Source organism: Pseudorasbora parva, chromosome 6, assembly GCF_024679245.1.
Source record: "Pseudorasbora parva isolate DD20220531a chromosome 6, ASM2467924v1, whole genome shotgun sequence".
Classification (NCBI taxonomy): domain Eukaryota; kingdom Metazoa; phylum Chordata; class Actinopteri; order Cypriniformes; family Gobionidae; genus Pseudorasbora; species Pseudorasbora parva.
Genome location: NC_090177.1, coordinates 37,265,788 through 37,285,602, shown reverse-complemented (window position 1 = coordinate 37,285,602; position 19,815 = coordinate 37,265,788). Strand labels below are relative to the sequence as shown.

Below are 19,815 nucleotides of genomic sequence, written 5' to 3'. Positions count from 1 at the left end.
AAACACGCGCACACACACAAACTGAGAGCATAAAGACATGAACAAGATTTTGGCTCAGGTTCAGAATGGAATACTAGTATACTGCTTACTGCATTTATGTGTTTATATAATAACTATCATTTGAACATATAGCATTATTGTTGAACAAAAATGTAAAATGTCTAATGTAAGAACTTTAAGTAAGCAAAGTGAACTGCATATTTTTCTCATTTTCACTTATATCCAACATAATACATTTGCCTAACTAAAACATTTTAGTGCGAAAAACTAATTTCATGCAGTGACATTTTTGAGTGATGAAACTCATGGTAATGTTGCTTGCATTGGCAAATAAAAATAAAATAAAAATGAAGTCAGAATTGCGAGTAATTAAGTCAGAATTGAGAGATAAAATCAGAATTGTGAGATCGCAATTCGCAATTACCTTTTTAATTTTTTGTTCTGTGGCGGAAACGAGCTTTAATAGAAAAAAGACTTTTCATATGTACGGTACGTTATGAAAAAGTTATTTCTAAATGTTCTCTGAACATTCAAAGCGTCCAAATTATTCTTAATGTTTTTTCTTGGTTGTGCGAACTTTAAGGGAACATTTCATGTTATCATTTTGCAAACATTATGGGAACTAGGGTTGGGGACCTAATGGGAACGTTTACTTTGTTACTTTTGAATGTTCTCTGAAACAATTAGTAACATTTAAATAAAACATTTAACATTTACACCAACTGAAAAAGTTGAGAACATTACAAAACCAGATAGCTACGAATATTCAATTAAGATTACAGTGAGACCGTTTGTTCATAACTTTAAGGGACCTTGCCAGAACATTAGCTAAAGTTTTGAGAACAACATTCCCTGTTGGCTGGGTTAGCAGTAGAATACAATCAAATAAAGTGTCAAAAATTAGATGTTAAAAACTTGTGTAGCATGATAGAATGCTATTTAAGGAGTAAAAAGACTTTGCTGTATTTTAACAAGTGAAGAAAACATTAAAAAGGAAGAAGCTATTTTCAGTAATGTTTACAGTCTGTTGTTAGCCATCACAGCTGACATATAGTGGGGCTCTTTGTTGTAATATTTACAGGATGGGTGGGGACCACTTCATTCGATTTCAACTTGTTGCCTCCCATTTCCATAATTAAGTTTTATTCATTCTTTCCTCACTTGCTGAGCGCTCTCTCTCTCTCTCTCTCTCTCTCTCTCTCTCTCTCTCTCTCTCTCTCTCTCTCTCTCTCTCTCTCTCTCTCTCTCTCTCTCTCTCTCTCTCTCGCTAGCGAGGCCTAGACAACACTTGAGCTGAGAAACACATGTAACAACCAACTAGCTGTGCTACTGAACAGTACTGGAATAGATATTCCTCCTCATAGCCTGGTTTCCACTTGCATCAAACAGAAGTATGCTATGATAAAGTCCTAAGTAGACCCAACTTGAAATGTACAGACAAATTCCACATTTTCTACTGGAACTATAGGCTAGTCTATTCAACACTTACGCCCGTTTCACACATACTCCGTCTGCAGTGCGTGTTGCGTTGCGTATGTGGTGCAGGAGCCGCACGCCCTGTAGTGCTTTCACATATACTGCGATGGCAGTCCGCAACTGATCCGCTGTTACATACCACAAACACAGCATTTGTTCATTATTTTTTATTTAAAATCCAAAGGTTGTTACTGAACATGCCTCATCAGAATTGCAATTCTCTTTGTTTACAAAGAAGTCAGGTTACGTAGACTACTACGTAAAGTATAATGCTTTAAGCCTTTATCTATTGCTGCTAAATGTTGAAAATGAACGCTGAAAGGGTTAGTTCACCCAAAAATGAAACCAAGCCTATGATTTACTCACCCTCAAGTCATTATAGGTGTATATGACATTCTTCTTTCAGACAAATACAATCGGAGATGTATTAAAAAGTCCAGGCTAACGTTAATCCCAGCAGTACTTGTAGTTGTGTTTGAAGTCCATAAAAATGCAGCTGTCCGTCAAATAACGTGCTCCACACGACTCCGATGGGTTAATAGAGCCTTCTGATTCGAATCGATGCGTTTGTGTAAGAAAAATATCTATATTAAAATCCTTGAAGTCTTCCATAGTAACCCACGGCTGTTTAAGCCACAAGATGGCGCCAGCGTTAAGCATAGAAGTAGTACCCGTCAAGATAACTCGTAGTACCCGTATTAGCGGGTGTTATCTGGAAATAACATACTGCTGGAATGCGCAATTGACCAATCAGAATCAAGTATTTCAGAGCCGTGTAATAAATTTAAACAACATTGTATTCAATTCATTAATTATTATATAGCCTAGTACTTTAGATTTAGCTCACACAAGTGGCAAAACATTTAAACATCGGTTACAGCCTAAAATCACAAACATTTTAAATTAGAAACTTACAAAAGTCTATTCAAAAACAGCCGACTCTCGTCTTTTCTTTCGTTTTTAAACCCTTTTAAATTAAACCCTGCAGGTCATAAAGAACTTTGCTTTCCACCTCGAAGAAAGGACGAGTGCTCTCCATTATGGCACATTTTAAGGTGTCGTTTACTTGCTTTACTTGAGAAAAACAAAAGAAACAAGAGGATATTTTTAATTATATGCATCTGTGGTGAAATTACTACATTTTCGCGTCAGTACATGTTTATTTTAATGCGAACAATGTTCTATCACTTTAATGCAGCAACGCAGCGCAGCAAAAAATAGACTCGGTACGGAAACGATCCGTGCACTGCTGCAGACGCACCGCTCCTGGAACGGACTGACGGACCGCATCCGCGTGCAGCGTGAAAGCTGTCATCCGTTAACATGGGTACGGAAAAAAATACACTGCAGAGGCGGGCGTTGTGTGAAACGGGCGTTAGCCTACTGATTGAACAATCTGATTATTAATGTTCACTGCAGATTTCTAAATTTCTAGATTTACTACACAATGAAAAATGTGTCCAATCCATTTAACTGTTTATTATTGTTTATTGAACATTAAAAAACTTTAGGACTTGATTTTAACTACAGGGCTTGGTGATCTCAGCTGAATAGTTGTTCAAGGAATAGGAGTTCTTATATTTTAAATAAAATTTTAAAATTATAATATTTTAAATTTGGACGGATGAATTGTTCTCAATAAGACCACAATTATGTATGAAAGTTAATATGTAAAGAAAATAAGTCCATTTTAATTTACTCTTTCACCGCCATTGACAGAATTTTCCGGCAATCTGTGTTTTCCCTGTTCTACGCCAGGGGGCGCTATGACACATCTTCTGAATGAGTACTGAATCTCCCGATCAAAACAGATGAAGAAACAAGCGCTCGCTATCATATGTAATGCATATGAGCATCAACATTAAACATCATATAAATCAAAGAGGCCTAATGTTGTGAATGTGTGAAGCTTTGGGTGTGTTGATGGACTCGATCTACTCCATCTGTGTTTGATCATCGTTCTGAATATGAATCTGATCTGAAGTCTTTCACAAAAACACAAAGCCAAAAATCTAGACGCACCCTATAGCGGTGGCAAATGCAATTTGCAGTCAGGGGGTCAGGGAGCAACTGTCTGTTGGCTTGTGAGCTGGAAAAACCAAACTTTAGTCAGGCCAATCATATCGTGTACTGAGTCGGTGGGCGGGCTTAACGTAATGATTTGCAGAGTTGCAATCGTTCTGTGTGAATTCGCTACTTGAAAATAAAGAAGATGGCTGCTGCTGCTGGAGAACAGCAGCCTTTCGAAAAGTCTTTGGCTGTGACTCTAAAAGACTTGGTGTTAACCCTTAAAGACCGAGACAGCCGCCTGCGGCTAACAATAAGTATCGTTCTAAAATGTTTAATAACTTTTAAACCGCTGATCCAATCTGTTTCCTGTAAACTGCACCGTAAAGAGGAGAACCTCTGCTTTCCATGCTAGGTATCACATTTCTCGCGACTGATCATTTAGAGTCTCCGTAGTCAGCATGGATGCGTCATCAAAACATGCAGCATTGATTTGTCAAGGAAACACACGTGGGGTGGTCCCCTAAGCCAAACAGAAATATTTTATTACACGGTTTGTTGGTCACAACTTGCTGCATTGTTTACATTTGTTTTTCATGTTCAAATTATAATATACTTCTCTGAAGAAAAATGTTTGTTTTAGTGTTGTTATTATATAACAATCTTTATTTACTACTTGAACTTTTTAGGACACATTGTCAGTAAATAAAATACACCTGTTTACCCTCAAAAACCTAAAAACGCCTAGAATAATGTTATAATAAATGTCTGTAACTTGCTGAGGGATTGTTACATGTAGACAAAATTTCATCTAGAAGTGTAAAACAACCAAGTCTAACTTTCTAAAGGAAAAAAATCCAAACTTCATGAAGTTCTGCTTGAATTCATAGTAAAAAAAAAAATACCAAACCTCAAAAATGTTCTAGGTCTTTAAAGCTACACTGTGTAACTTTTTTAGTTTATTCTTAGCTAAAATCACTTAGTTCTTTCAGAAATATGTGCTCATTAATGTATATTGACTTAGGGTGCTTTCACACCTGCCTCATTTAGTTCGGTTGAATCGTACTAGAGTTCGTTTCCCTCTTTGGTGCGGTTCGTTTGGTCAGGTCTGAAAGCAGCAATCGCACTCGGGTGCGCACCAAAAGCGGACCAAACAAGCGTACCGAGACCTCCTTGAAGAGGTGGTCTCGGTACGATTTCAAACGAACTCTGGAGCGGTTTGTTTGTGGTGAGAACGTGATCCGACCTCGAACAGAACCAACTGCAAAAGTACTGATCATTTTTGGACTGAACCAGCTGCCGTAGTTAGCTGCGCTGACATTGTGTGCATGATATTATTACCTGATAGATCGTTGGCAATATTTTCGGAAGATGAGCATGTCAAGAGTTAATAATTAATGCACGTCTCCTCTTGAAGTGACGAGCGATGCGCGCTCGCCGTCTGCAGTGCATTAGAACGTTGTTTTCATGTCGCATCCGCGCTTCATTATAGAAATGTTTTGTTTGCATACTGTGGTAAATACACACAGTGTAGTAGATTATGGCCAGGGACAAAACTGGCCCGCGCAGTCGTCTCTCCATAGTGTTATTATAGTTTGCTGGCTTTGCGTCTTCTGTTGGAATTTTCCCACACGTAAATTCTGACCAATCGAAAAGCAGTTTAGGAAATACGCCATGGCCAATGAGTGATGTGGATGTTGTCACGTGCCTGCGTTTTGGTTCGTTTCAACTGGTTCGGACCAAAGCAATCAGTGTGGTGTGAAAAGGAACCAAAAAAGCTGAAAAATGCAACAATGTATAATTGTTTGCCCTTGGTTCGGACCAAATGAACCGAACTAGAGATGGGAAAGCACCCTTATTTCAAGTAATAAAGTATTTTCGCAAGTTTATAACATGCCATTGAAAATACATACGGGTGAGGGGTTCGAATGCTGGTCCCCATGTTGCCCCTCCATCTTTAAGTACATTAGCCAAAGAGGGACATACCCATAAATTTAAGCTTTGCTTTTCGCGTTTTAACACTCGATGGCACTCATAAACGAGGTCGAACTGGAAGCCATGTTAATCTTGGACTAAATCGGCCACTGTAGGAGTTAAAACGAAATCAGAATTAAGAGGAACAGAAACTAATATTCACTGAATGGTCATATACCTTTACACCGCTAAATGGGGGAAAATATCACACAGTGTAGCTTTAAGGGTTAAAGGGATAGTTCAACCAAAAATGAAAATTAGCCCATGATTTACTCACTCTTAAGTCATTCTAGGTGTATATGACATTCTTCTTTTAGACAAATAAAACTTATTTAAAAAAAAGTCCTGGCTTATCCTAGCTTTAATGACAGAGATTTTTGATATCCATAAAAATGCATCTAATACGTCAAATAACGTGCTTCACACGGCTCTGGGTGGTTAATAAAGGCCTTCTGAAGCAAATTGTTGCATTTGTGTAAGAAAAATATCCGTATTTAAAACTTTTTTTAATTAAAGGTCCGGCCGATCGCCTTCTGTGTAAAAGTGTTGAAAGTGCTTCTCTGAGTTCAAGATGAGTACAACAAACGCACCTGATTGCGTAAGCTTTTGAATTGCAGAGGCACTTTCAACACTTTTTCCATAACCTGAATATGGAAGGCGATCGGCCAAACTTTACTTTATAAAGTTGCAAAATATGGATATTTTTTCTTACACAAACGCATCAATTCACATCTAAAGGCATTTATTGACCTCCTAGAGCCGTGTGGATCAGATGCATTTTTCCTGACTTCAAAAACAGACCAACAAGCACTGCTATTATAAAGCTTGGATTAGCCAGGACTTTTTTATAATACAACTCTGATTGTGTTTGTCTGAAAGAAGCAGTGTTGCCACAGTTACTTTGAAAAGGTAAACTGATTACTGATTACTCCTTTAAAAAGTAACTTAGTTACTTTACAGATTACTTGATTTTAAAAGTAATTAAGGTTACAAGTTACTTTATTAGTTACATTCAGCAGTTGCCGACAGCACCCCTGCCGCCTCAACATAGAAATGACGACCGTTTTTGCCAACACTCACTTCATTGGAAGTGCGTTTTTAACAGTAACATCAACTTTTAAGTTGAAATTAAAAAAAAATATTTCCCCCGAGATGCAAGAAGCAAAAATATTTATGTAAAAAACTTTTACTAAGGAAAATTACTAAAATATTAACTCACAGGGACTTAGATAAATTACTTTAATCTGATTACTGGTTTGGAAGTAGTAACGCGTTAGAATAATCGTTACTGGAAAAAAGTCAGATTAGAGTAACGCGTTATTGGCATCGCTGGAAAGAAGAATGTCATATACACCTAGAATCATGGGCTAATTTTCATTGTTGGGTGAACTATCACTGTAAGCTTTCTTTGATACAAGAACGAAGAACTCACTGAAGTCATTCTTAAAAAAGGAAGATTTGTTCTTAGTTTTGCCGACCGCCTCTGACTTCGTCACCTATGATATTAGTATAAGCTTTAGTAATTTTAATATAAAGCTTTTGTCTTTTTTTAATACTTAAACTTATTTTATTTCAGTTAGTTAGTTAGACAATTCTTTGTTTAATATCTAATATTAAGCATTTATTTCAGCTTTATTTAGGTTAATGAAAAACATTCCAGTTTATAATAACATCACTAAATCAGTTTATAATAACAACACTGAATCAAATATTGCTGATACCAAACATACTTTTTTACACAAATAATACAATGTATTATCAAAACAGTTTGACATTGAAACATGAAGTAGGCCTAACTGTTCCAGACAAGCCAGATTAATCCTATTGAATTAATGAAATCATCTCAAATGGATTCAATTGTTGGTCTATCAGTACTGCAAAAAATGAAAATATACTGTAAGAACTAAAAGTTTAATCATGCGGTTTAGCGTCTCTGATGGAAACGGACATGACATTTGTTCTAAAGCAAATACAACCATCTCTTTGTTGGGCTAATCATCCCAGATCTCTAACATAAAACAGACTTTTCTTCAGTATAAACGACGAGTGAAGTCCTACCTCTCGGCTTGGGTCATTCAGCAGAGGTCTTCTTTACTCCAGTTACTGACGGCTGTTCTGTTCACACTGACAACGTTAACACTGCATTTATCCTTCAAATCTAATGATACTGACGTGACTCAATCTACTCTTCTCTGTATTTTTGTTCACTCACTCCACACTCAACTTTTATCAACTCTGGAAACACTGACACACTCACACTTCACAGAATGAGGTGACAAGGAGGGGACAATTTGGGTAAATGCAGAGATGTTATCTGATTTGCAGCATTGCTCTGCCTTGATTCATTCATTTGTCATCAATTGTTTCAAGCTTCTGTTATTGTAGGACATAAATCATTTTTTGGCATAAAGCGATCATTGAAGTGTTCTCAAAAAGTTAGCACAAAAAACATGATTTATAAATCGATCATGGAATTTTTTCATGAACATTTTTTTAAATGTTACTACTTGTTCCGTGTTTAACCGTGTTAATAATCCCATGTTTGCAAAATGAAAAAAACAACAACAAACGTATTACCTTTTCTATCAACACATATTTCCCCTTACAATGAAGTCGCCATTTTGCGCCACCATGTTTAGCAGCCCTCAAGCAGCCCAAAAACAGACAAACTTCTCTGTAAGGAGACCCGCGGTGTATGAACATAGAAATGGCTCATTTAAAGGTAATAAAAACATAACGGTTCATTATAGAAGTTCTTTATACTCATAGTTATGTCTATTATATTGGATTTCTGTCTATATATCATCATAAGTCAACTGATCACACTGTATAAAAGTTATAAAATGAAGTAAAATGTACTCAACCTTCTGATAATTGTGTTCCCATCATGCACTGGGGCATGAATCATTAATAAGTTTGCATATTTCACATTTTTCTTGTTGTATTTACACTGTTTTATCGTTGCTTCTATTGTTAGGTTTAATAACTTGATATTTTCCACTCAAAATACCAAGAATTGAGTTCTCTCACTGCGTCCGAAATCGCGTACTTCGAATGTACTCCATGGGCCATCTCTTCACTTCCATTCATAAACCGTCTCCCGTGGCCTCATGGGATAGTAAAGTATCCACTGAATGCTCGCTCCAGAATCTCGCCAGAAGTAGTATGTCATCCAGGGACTTTTTTTTTTAATGAATACTATGTATTCTGACTAACTACTCTTTTGGGGTACTACTCTCTACTCGCTTTCCACTTACTATATAGTAGAGAAGTATTCAATTTCAGATGCAGCGTCTCTTTTCACTTGGGTACCTCATTACTTATTTTGTGTAGATATGTTGTCTTATAAAGTGAACCAAACACTTTAAAACCATGACTTAATTTAGTGCTACATTATGAGTAAAATTTACAAACAAAGAGGGAGTAAAATGTACTTTTGTTGCCAGATTTACTGAGCTCAATCCCATAAAAGCGCAGACGGGAGTGGAAAGTTTAGTTGGTGACCTACTGACGACACACAAATTAATGAACACAGACGGGAAACTCCTACAAACACACATGCAATAAGATCAGCCGCAATAATAATAATAATAATAATAACAACAAATAATTGTGTCCAAGCCTTTTTTTTGTAAATCCTGAAAAAATTGGTTTCGCGCTGGAGCAAGCCAGTAAATCTGGCCCCAAAGTTTTATTTAGGAATTACTCAACGCTAACTGGTGAAATTAAATTTAATATTTTGTCGCACTAAATAAGCTAAGTTTACTTTTATTTGTTGTATTGTGATTTTGTCCACTGAATACACATTTATTTTATTATTATTAACACATAATACAGAGTAAGTAAATTAATTTTCTTTTAAGAATGTCTAGACACTTTTACTGGAAAAAAAACAAGTGCAGCTCACTTACTATAGCCAGTTGTTGGTCAGGAATACTGTATGCTGTAGACTTCAACTATCAGTCTGCTTCCTGTATTTAGTGGTATATGTTACATCTTACAATGACTCAGGAGTCTGCTCAGCCTGTTTTCATGGCATTTATGCTTACTAAGGTTTTTAATTTACACTACCATTCAAAAGTTTGTGGTTGGGAAGATTTTTTAAATGTTACAATTAAAATGTCTCTTAGGCTCCAAAAGGCTGCATTTATTTGATGAAAAATACAGTAAAAATAGTATTTTTTAGTATTATTACTACAATATAAAATGTATATTTGAATATACACCAATCAGGCATAACATTATGACGAGTGAATTACACTGATTATCTCTGATACTGGGTGGGATATAATAGGCAGCAAGTGAACCTTTTGTCCCTAAAGCTGATGTGTTAGAAGCAGGAAAAATGGGAGAGTGTAAGGATTTGAGTGAGTTTGACGAGGGCCAAACTGTGATGGATAGACCACTGGGTTAGAGCATCTCCAAAACTGCAGCTCTTGTGGGCTGTTCCCGGTCTGCAGTGGTCAGTCTCTATCAAAAGTGCTCCAGGGAAGGAACAGTGGAGAACCGGCCACAGGGTCATGGGTGGCCAAGGCTCACTGATGCACGTGAGGAGCGAAGGCTGGCCCGTGTGGTCTGATCAAACAGACGAGCTACTGGAGCTCAAGTTAATGCTGGTTCTGATAGAAAGGTGTCAGAATACACAGAGCGTCGCAGTGCCCATGCTAACCCCTGACCCCGCCGAATGTACCAACAGTGGCACGTGAGCATCAGAACCGGATCACGGAGCAATGGAAGAAGGTGGCCTGGTTGAAGATGAACAAAAGTCTTACAGATTTGTAGGGCTGGACCAGAATATTCTTTTGATGGGTTGGTATTCGATTTGCAAATTTGGGATTCGTATTATATATATATATATATATATATATATATATATATATATATATATATATATATATATATATATATATATATATATATTTTTTTTTTTTTTTTTTTTTTTTTTTTTCTTTCACACACCTGGATTCCCCCTTGAAGCGGTTCTCATTCGCAGTTTTCGCATGTTTGTTTACGCTATAAAATCTGGCGAAATAAAATACTCTTTTACAATTATTTTATAGCCTAGACATTTTTAATAGGATGGACAGTTGAATATGAACCCAACCTCTGTATACTTAATACGTATATTTGCTTTGAAGTGTTCCCTGCAATGGAGTATTATCTGTCTAGAGCGCAGCACGAGCTGATATGGAAGAAGTGCATGCCTGAGCTTGCATTTTGGGTTAAGCTGCGTTGCTTTCACATTGTGGAAAATAGAATAATAGAATCAAAATGTATTGGCCTTTCTACCCGATAGGGAAGTGATGGTGAGAAAAAGTTTCCTCACTGTCACATTGCAGTGCTTGTGAAGTGTGCACTGAGCGGTTGTGAACGAATGCAGCGGTGCACAGTTTGCTTTCGGTTTGACAATTCGGGGCGGGTTGCCTGAATGGTGGGTTCATTAGCCTATTATTCTTTATGAAAAACACAACAACAAAACAATTAAATGACAAACTCCCTTAAAAAGGCCTTTTAAATTTCGCTTTGAAACCAAATGTTCGCGATCATCTTGTCATTCAGCTTCTCGCTCTCGTGATGAATGAAATCAGACTCGTCCTGCAGTTTGTGTGGCGCTACTCGCTCGGCTCACACGGCACGTTTAGTTTTTAATTGTAGTTAATCTGTTCTCAACAATATTTTTACCACTAAAATATATCAAAACTGGGAGTCTGGGACGTAACAGAACTGTGTGTTTAGTATCACTAATGCAGTGTCCGTTCTCGCATGAGGCACCGCTTCTCCAGATTCCTGCTTTTAGAGAGAAGAAAATGTTCAGCCCCTCCCCTCCGAAGCTTTGAATATTCATTGTGGATTACTACCAAAGCTTCGAAGCTCAAAAAAATGGTATTCGAACCAGACCTACAGGTTTGGAGAGACATGAGTGTGAGTAAACGATATCAACTATCCCTTTAAAAAGTGATCTGTGATCAAAGCTGAATTCCAGCATCATTACTCCAGTCTTCAGTGTCACATGATCCTTCAGAAATCATTATAATATGATGATTTTATGTTTAAGAAACATTTCTAATTATTATCAAAGATGAATCATATTTTTGATCTTTATTCAGTATTTATTGATAAATATAAAGAGCGTTTAATTTAAATAAAAGTATTTTATAACATTATAAGTGTCTTCACTGTCACTTTTATTCAAAATTAAGTGTCCTTGCTGAATAAAAGTCAAGTTTTTTTTGTTTGTTTTTTCAGCCAAACTGCAAGACAAATTAAATTTGCACACCAGTGCGATGTTAAAACAAACGCACGTTTGAAGATTCACGCCTGAATCTTTTTTTAGGAATTTTGGGAGGGTCGAGGAAAAAACAAAACAGGAACTCTTGAAATCTGACTAAGGAGTTGCACTGATGACCACCTAAAAATACACTCTACCATTCCTGTGTCTTGCGTCAAACTCCCAACCACAGTGGCCTTGTAATCGACAAAACTATGGAAAAATCTAACCACCTTGCACATCCTTATCTGTTATTATGCAATGACCCATTTGCCAGGAACAATCATCTTCCGTCTCTGCCCTTATAAGAGGAGAAGTATTTGTTGAAAGTCTCTCATCATAATAAAAAAATAGTTCATGAATGAAAACAGGAGTTTCAAGGAAAGAGAGGACTGTGAGGAGCGTTGGACTTCATCCAATTAGCGAGTCAAAGATGTGAGGATGTTCTCACTGACATGATACATGACAGCAAACACCTGTTCCTGCCAATATCGAGAACGCAGAGCTACCTCTGACATCTCGACACCCGGTAGAAATGCCAATGGCTACAGGCTGCAAATCGTGCCAGGGCTCTTAAGCTAAAGCGCTTGTAACACTCCACTTTGTAACTCGGGATGTATCTAAATGAATCATGTAAAAAACAAACAAACAAAAAAACGCTTTTTTTAGTTCGATGATGCTTCATGATTATTACTGAAGATCAAGTTAACAATATTCTGCTTCACAGACACAATGCACTCTTGCCCACGTTGTTCATATTTTTAAAAGCACAAGCGCGTTCTTTCTTTTAGCTCACTCAATATTATCTCTTCCGGCCAGTAGGTGGAACAGTCCATAATAATTAAATAGACTATACAGCATCTCTGTAACTGTATGACAAGTTTCATGTAATAATAAAGATGTGTAGCGAAATTGATACCAAACTTTACAATGTCACCTGTTAAATATATATTTCAAAGTACCCCTATTATGGTTTTTTGAATATTCCCTTTCATGCCGTGTGTAATATAGCGGTCTGTGAATGTAAACGTTCGGCAAAGACGTAAAATAATGCACAAATTTATTTTTTATTATTGTCTCCCAAAACAAAGAATCAACTCTAAACCGCCTAAATTAGTCGTTTGTGTTTCAAATTTTACTGTGACTGTCACTAGACAAGACATTTGCATAATGTCCGCCTATGTTGTACGTTATCGCCCGCGAACAAATTGCACCGCCCTCAAACATCAATTTACTGATGACTGCTTCTCACATCTCAGAGTTCAACACGGGATTCACAAAACTCTTGCTCTTGAAAAATGGGTCAGTACTCAGTTTATTTGGACCAGCTGCTCATCAGAATCACAACCTGTAACTATTAAAGGGGTGGTAAAACACATTCTTTCGAAGGCTTGATTGCGTTTGTGGAGTGCACTATAATGTGTTAATGCTTTGTTTTTAAAACAAAATGAATTTTTAAATATATTTTACCTTAATTCTACAGTGATCTGTCCCACCTTGTAAAACCTGTCTGATGGTTTCTGGGTTCTATAAAGTACATTAAAATACACAATAGGCTCAGATTGGTTAGCTGGCCCAGTGTTTTGTGATTCGCTAAACGCCTAGTGCACGTGTTTTGGAAACCCCTTACCTTTCAGTAGTCTGTAAAAACTGCGGATCTATAGTCATCACTACTGAATGTCATCGTTACTTTTGTATTTTTAGTATGAATTTAGCCAAACATTTGTTGCAAGAACTATTAACCCAAGACAAACACTAAACATTGGCTTTACTACAGTAGCCAAATCAAACACAGAACCATGTTTAGCATGCCTGTAGATAAACAAGATACATAAAAGCTCTAATCAAAGAATAATTAACACTAATTCCAAGTTCGCTGTGGAGATTTACGTTAGGTGTTTGTCGGATAATGTTAAGTATAAATGAGCATTTAACAAACTGGTTTGCAGAGTCAAACAGCATTGTCATTTGTTTACTTCCTTGCTACAATGTACAATTAACAATACGAACTATTACAAGAAAACAAAATGACGAAAAATAAATCACACTAACAGGTTGTGGCTCATTTTTAAAGTTGGAACTGCTCCATTTTTAAGAACAAGCCGTTGTGCGAATCCTGCATTAAACTCGCAAAAATTGTGGAAGCTTTCCTCCGTAAAATGTGCAGCACAGAGAACGAGATTTGGGTAATAATTATGAGGGAGCAGGCTCGTGGAAAGGAGGGATTCAGAGAGACTGAACCTCCGATGTGTCGTTTGAGAATAAATGAACAATGCAGTGATGTGCAATTTATATTATGAGAAAAACCTTTGAAGCATTAAACATGTTATAGGAGACTCTAAAACATAATTATGAAACTTTAAAAGAGCATAACTGGGACACTTCATGGTAAAATTAAAATTAAAGTGGGGGTGAAACACTCAGTTTCAGTCAATCTCATGTCAATCTTATTACCTATAGAGTAGTACTGCATCCTTCATATCTCCGAAAATTCTTTAGTTTTATTATATTTATAAAAGAAATATGGGCTGTACCGAGTCTTTCCGGAAAAAAACCGAGCACCTGGAGGCGTATCGTGTGGGCGGAGCTAAAGAATGACGAGCGCGCAGCTACAGCACGAGAGCTTCTGAAAGCTGACATCCTCAAGTGTGGAGAAGAAAATATTTCCCTAATAAATGCTATCAATCAGATTCAACTAATACAGATATGATCCAGAATCAGATCCAGAGGCTGAATGTATTGAACAGGAGAAACAGCAACAGCAGGACGTCTGTCTCTGTGGTATGTACTGTATTTAGTGGCCTGTCAACATTTGTGTGTTTACTCGCAGTTTATGAGGACATGATTCGGTTTATGGACTATTGTATGCGACTAAACCTTAGCAGTAGCAAGCAAAACGGTTTTGCACGTCAGACTAGTGTAACGTTATACAGAACAATGGAGTAACCTTTAGCGCATTTGAATGACGAAGCACGCTTTGTGAGAACGCTAGGTATAAGTTATGTTTGGGTGGTTTTACTGACACCTATAACGTTAATGGTCAGCTAAACAAATGTACTTAAACACACACCATAGATCGCATGCTCCATTGATAAATTAACTAACGTTATACACGATCGTGTCGTTTACTGATGTTTACTCTCACACGACGATAGCCAACAGCACAGAAATTTGAAGCAGTTTTACTCACCGCCTGCTTTCAAAGCAGGACCGAACCTTTGACACACCAAAAACACACTTCTTTGGTATGATTTGGCGAAGTCCTGTGACAGCAGTGACCGTGGAGATCCGCGATGTTGTGAAGCTTCCCGTCATTTCTGCGTTCAAATCGGTTCAAATGCAGCGCTGCCTTCCTGTAATGCTGTGCTGAAGCGTTGAAGTCGCTCGACGTCACCCATAGGAATAAAGTGGAGCGCGGCGCGCGTCATAAGTGTTCACGGACGAGTGGATCTGCAGCTGAAGGAGTGTTTATGGGCGTGCATTTCCTCTCTCGCTCTAGTCACGCGCACGCGCGCACCCTACCGTGAGAAGAGCCTGTACGGCCCATACAAGGACCTTCCGGTCTATTAACGTCAAGCCAACCCATACTCAAAAAAACCTCTCTGAAACTTGTGAGAAACCGGAAGGAGTATTTTTGACACAGAAATACCAACGTCCAACGTCCAACATTAGTTTTTGAAACTTTGTCTGTTTAGGATGGGATTCCAAGTCTTTAACAGTGTAAAAAGATTAGTATGCATGAAACAGCATTTCACCCCAGCCCCCCCTTAAATAAGTTATTTAATAATTTATGTAGTGGATGTAGTGAAGGAGGACATGAAGGTAGTCGCTCTGAGAGAAGAGGATACAGAGGATAGGACTAGATGGAGGCAGATGATTTGCTGTGGCGACTCCTGAAGAGAACAGCCGAAAGAAAAAGAAGAAAAAAGATTTAATAATTGATTAAATTAAATTGAAGTTATTGATGCACTTTTTTTTCATAGCATTCCCTTCAAAACCCCCAAGAAAAAAAATCCTGGAGCTCCCACTGGGCAAGCTTGAACAGCAAAAACAGATTGGGCCAGACAAACAGTGTTCCCACAGCTTTTGACTAATGATTTTTCATTTTCAGTGGATTATGATTTTAAAAGACGTACTCAGACAAAGTAATTTCTTTCATTTTTAGAGCTCATCAAAACTAGAAAAATATATTTACTATAGAAATTACAAAGCTTTTCCAATGTTGAAAATCACAAATCCCTCATCATGGTTTTGCATGAACATAGAAACCCTATAAAAAACATATTCCGACAAAGCAAAACAAGTTTAAGTGTAAAATTTTGCATCCTATTGTGGTTCAACACCAGTTATTACACTCAATATTTTAGCAACAAACCAAAATAGCCCCCAAAAATTCATGCACTGCATCTGAGGTATTAGTCTGTGCTTCTAAATTTATGTTGTTAATTTTCACCTCATGGCGGCCTGAGCTGTCTGCCTCGTCTAAATTAAGATATCTCTGTCTGCCAATGAAGCTTCATGGAGCTCTGTCATGGCGAAACAGCCTGGGAAAACGCACGTAGTGCTGATAGAGGGGGCGTTCAGAAACGAAAGCTCCAGGCATTGTCCAGACTGTTACTGCATGTGTGCATACCTGTAAAAACCACATCAGCTTACAGCTAACAAACATTACATAGCATGGGGAGTTCACTGCAGTTGCACAAGCATCTGTGAGTGAGAACATGATGTGCCGATGCTCACGTGCCACTGTTGGTGCTGCTTTCGGCGGTTGACAGGGGTCAGCATGGGCACCCTGACTGGTCTGTGTCTATGCAGCCCCAGACGCAACAAACTGCAATGCTCTGTGTATTCTGACACCTTTCTATCTGAACCAGCATTAACTTCTTGAGCAGTTTGAGCTCCAGTAGCTCGTCTGTTTGATCGGACCACACGGGCCAGCCTTCGCTCCCCACGTGCATCAATGAGCCTTTGCCGCCCATGACCCTGTGGCCGGTTCTCCACTGTTCCTTCCCTGGAGCACTTTTGACAGAGACTGACCACTGCAGACCGGGAACAGCCCACAAGAGCTGCAGTTCTGGAGATGCTCTGACTCAGTCGTCTAGCCATCACAATTTGTCCCTTGTCAAACTCGCTCAAATCCTTACACTCTCCCATTTTTCCAGCTTCTAACACATCAACTTTGAGGAAAATATTTTCACTTGCTGCCTAATATATCCCATCTGCAGACTCGGAACACCCAACAAGAGCTGCAGTTTTGGCCCTTGTCAAAAATCGCTCAAAATCTAACACATCAGCTTTGAAAATATTCACTTGCTGCCTAATATATCCCACCCACTGACAGGTGCCGTGACAAAGAGATAACCAGTGTTATTCATAATGTTACGCCTGATTTGTGTATAATGCAGTTCAATATACATAATTATTTTACTTACAAAGGTGTGTGTGTGTGTGTGTGTGTGTGTGTGTGTGTGTGTGTGTGTGTGTGTGTGTGTGTGTGTGTGTGTGTGTGTGTGTGTGTGTGTGTGGGATAGCAGCAGCTCCCACACTGTAAAAAATTATTTAGAAAAAAAGTTGCCCTATCTTTTTTGGGCCCTATCTTGCACTCAGCGCAATTGACTTTGTACACCGACGCAGGTGTCATTCCTATTTTGCACCCGCGCAAAGCGCACGTTTCCCAAGCACGTCGCTAAACTAGTGAATGAACTTGCGCTCCCTGGGCGGTTCAGCGCAAAAAGGGAGGCGTGTTCCGGCGCAAACAATCCCTGGTGCTATTTTGCTGTTCCATTAAACAATTGCGCCACTGACCAGAAAAAACCTGGTCTAAAGTCAGTGGCGCGTTGCGCGTTGTTCATTATGCTATTTTAAGGGCGCATGTTTGACCATAATGTATAGCGTGCACAACGCGCATACACTTTGCTCATGAAATCTACACAGATGCAACAGTTATTTTTGCAAATCATAAATTGTTACACTAAAAAAAATATTAACACATTGTGGTGTGCCACGAAGATGTGAAACAATAGGCATAAATCTAGCTTACAAATTATTCAGGCTAATTGTAGTAATTAAGTGGCAAGATAGTGGCAAGACATATATACGTATATAAAGACATCTGACACATTGGTTTGTCCGTCAAGAACCAGGAAAAAAAAAATCGACTGAAAAAATAAAAAACTGTTTAACCAACGCTATTTTGGCTTCTCTGTCTTTCACTCCCTTACGAAAGGAAAATATATTTACCAATATATTACTTGAAATATATTTTAATATATTGTAAATATATGGAATAATATATTGATGGTATTATAAAATATATTATATATTCATGTAATATATTGCAAAATATACAAATGATTGCCGCTTTCAATATATTGCAATATATTTTTGTTTCGTAAGGGCTGCTCTTACAAGAACATCAGTCTCCTCGGCTGTGAACCGCTCCTGGCGTGCGCCTGGTAAATGCGCCATAATAATAGCGACCCTTAACGGAACTTGCGCAGCTGCTTTTAAAGGGAATGTTGGATGCCGCTCTGATTGGTTTATTCACGTTATGCCCAAACCACACCTATGAATAATGAAGCTACTTCAGACCAACCCATTTTAGATTTGCACCGGGCGCAAGAGCCATTTATCCCGCCGGGAAAACAGCAACAGCGCCGAGACCCGCCCACAAAGTTACTTGCGCTTCGCGTTTTGATGCTTTTCAGATCGTTAAAATAGGGCCCTTTAAGTTCATTGAAATTAAAATTGAGTTAATACAATGAACAGTTTTTGAGATTCAACAACCTTTATTTAAATATTATTAAAAGATTTTGTAAGCATATTGGGTAATTGTGTGTGTTTTATTTCTGATGGCGCAGTGAAACATGCCATATCGTGCTATTTTCATGATTTATCAAAATTTTTATGTGGTTCATACAATTATATTTTGAGTTTCTATTTATTAAACAAATTTCCTTCATTGTATCAACTCAAATTTTCAATTTCAATAAACTAAACCAAACAAAATTGTTTACAGTGTATGGTGAACGTGAGCAATTACAGTCACGCTTTGAAACTTTGATCCAAATATTTTCATACAGCTGAGACCAGGGCTAGTTGTCACAAGATTCATATTTCAGTAACAAAAAGGTTTTGAGTAACAAATATTTTTTTTAGTCTAAATGTGGTTTTGTGTTAAAGGTTCCGTTCTTCGCGTGTTTTCGAAGCTTTGATTATGTTTACAGTGTGCAATATAACATGAGTTCATGTTTCGCGTGTAAAAAAACAGTATTTTTCACACAATTTACTTATCTGTATACCGGTGTTTCCCCTGTCCTAAAAACGGCCTGATGATTTCCTTGTTCTATGAAGTCCCTCCTTCAGAAACACGTAACGAGTTCTGATTGGGCCAGCGCTTCCCGTGTTGTGATTGGACAGCAGCTTAGCACGAAAGGTCCCGCAAGCGCTGAATGCGAGCTCCTCTCCACGTGAGAGAGCAACAAGACCACGCCCCCTATTTTGCGTGTTCTTGTGGGCGGAGGGTTAGTCAACAAACGGTTCTAGTGACGTCATTACATCCCTGCACTTCCTGCTCTAGTCCAAACCGGCCGTTCGCTGTAGGCTTTGAAAGGGAATTTCTGTTAAATAAAATATCTCGCTTGGCATTGAACTTTGAGCTTTATATAATTTACAGGTATTATTTATGCTCTAACAGCAACATTACACACTAAATAAAGTTTGAAAGATGGAATCGTGAAGAACGGGACCTTTAATTTATCTTCCAAAGAAAAAAACAGAATCCTCATATTTTGCAATTTTGCAATAGGTGTTGGTAACAAGCTAACACACACACACACACACACACACACACACACACACACACAAGTCTGGTTCACTATCTTTGTGAGGACTCTCCATACATAGACGTCATGGTTTTTATACTGAACAAACCCGTATATTTTATCCCCCTACACTGCCCCTAAACCTACCCATCACAGAAAACATTCTGCAATTTTACTTACTCAAAAAAATAATTCTGTATGATTTATAAGCCTTTTGAAAAGTGTAGGTGATCTAAAGTTTTACTATCCTTATGGGGACATTTGGTC

The 19,815-nt window shown here is 38.0% G+C and overlaps 1 protein-coding gene across 2 annotated transcripts in view; it reads right to left on the bottom strand.

The window, feature by feature from the left end:
* The window catches only part of mitfb (melanocyte inducing transcription factor b), a 78,354-nt gene that overhangs the window by 57,765 nt on the left and 774 nt on the right, over positions 1-19,815 (bottom strand). The gene's annotated exons all lie outside the window — the stretch shown is intronic.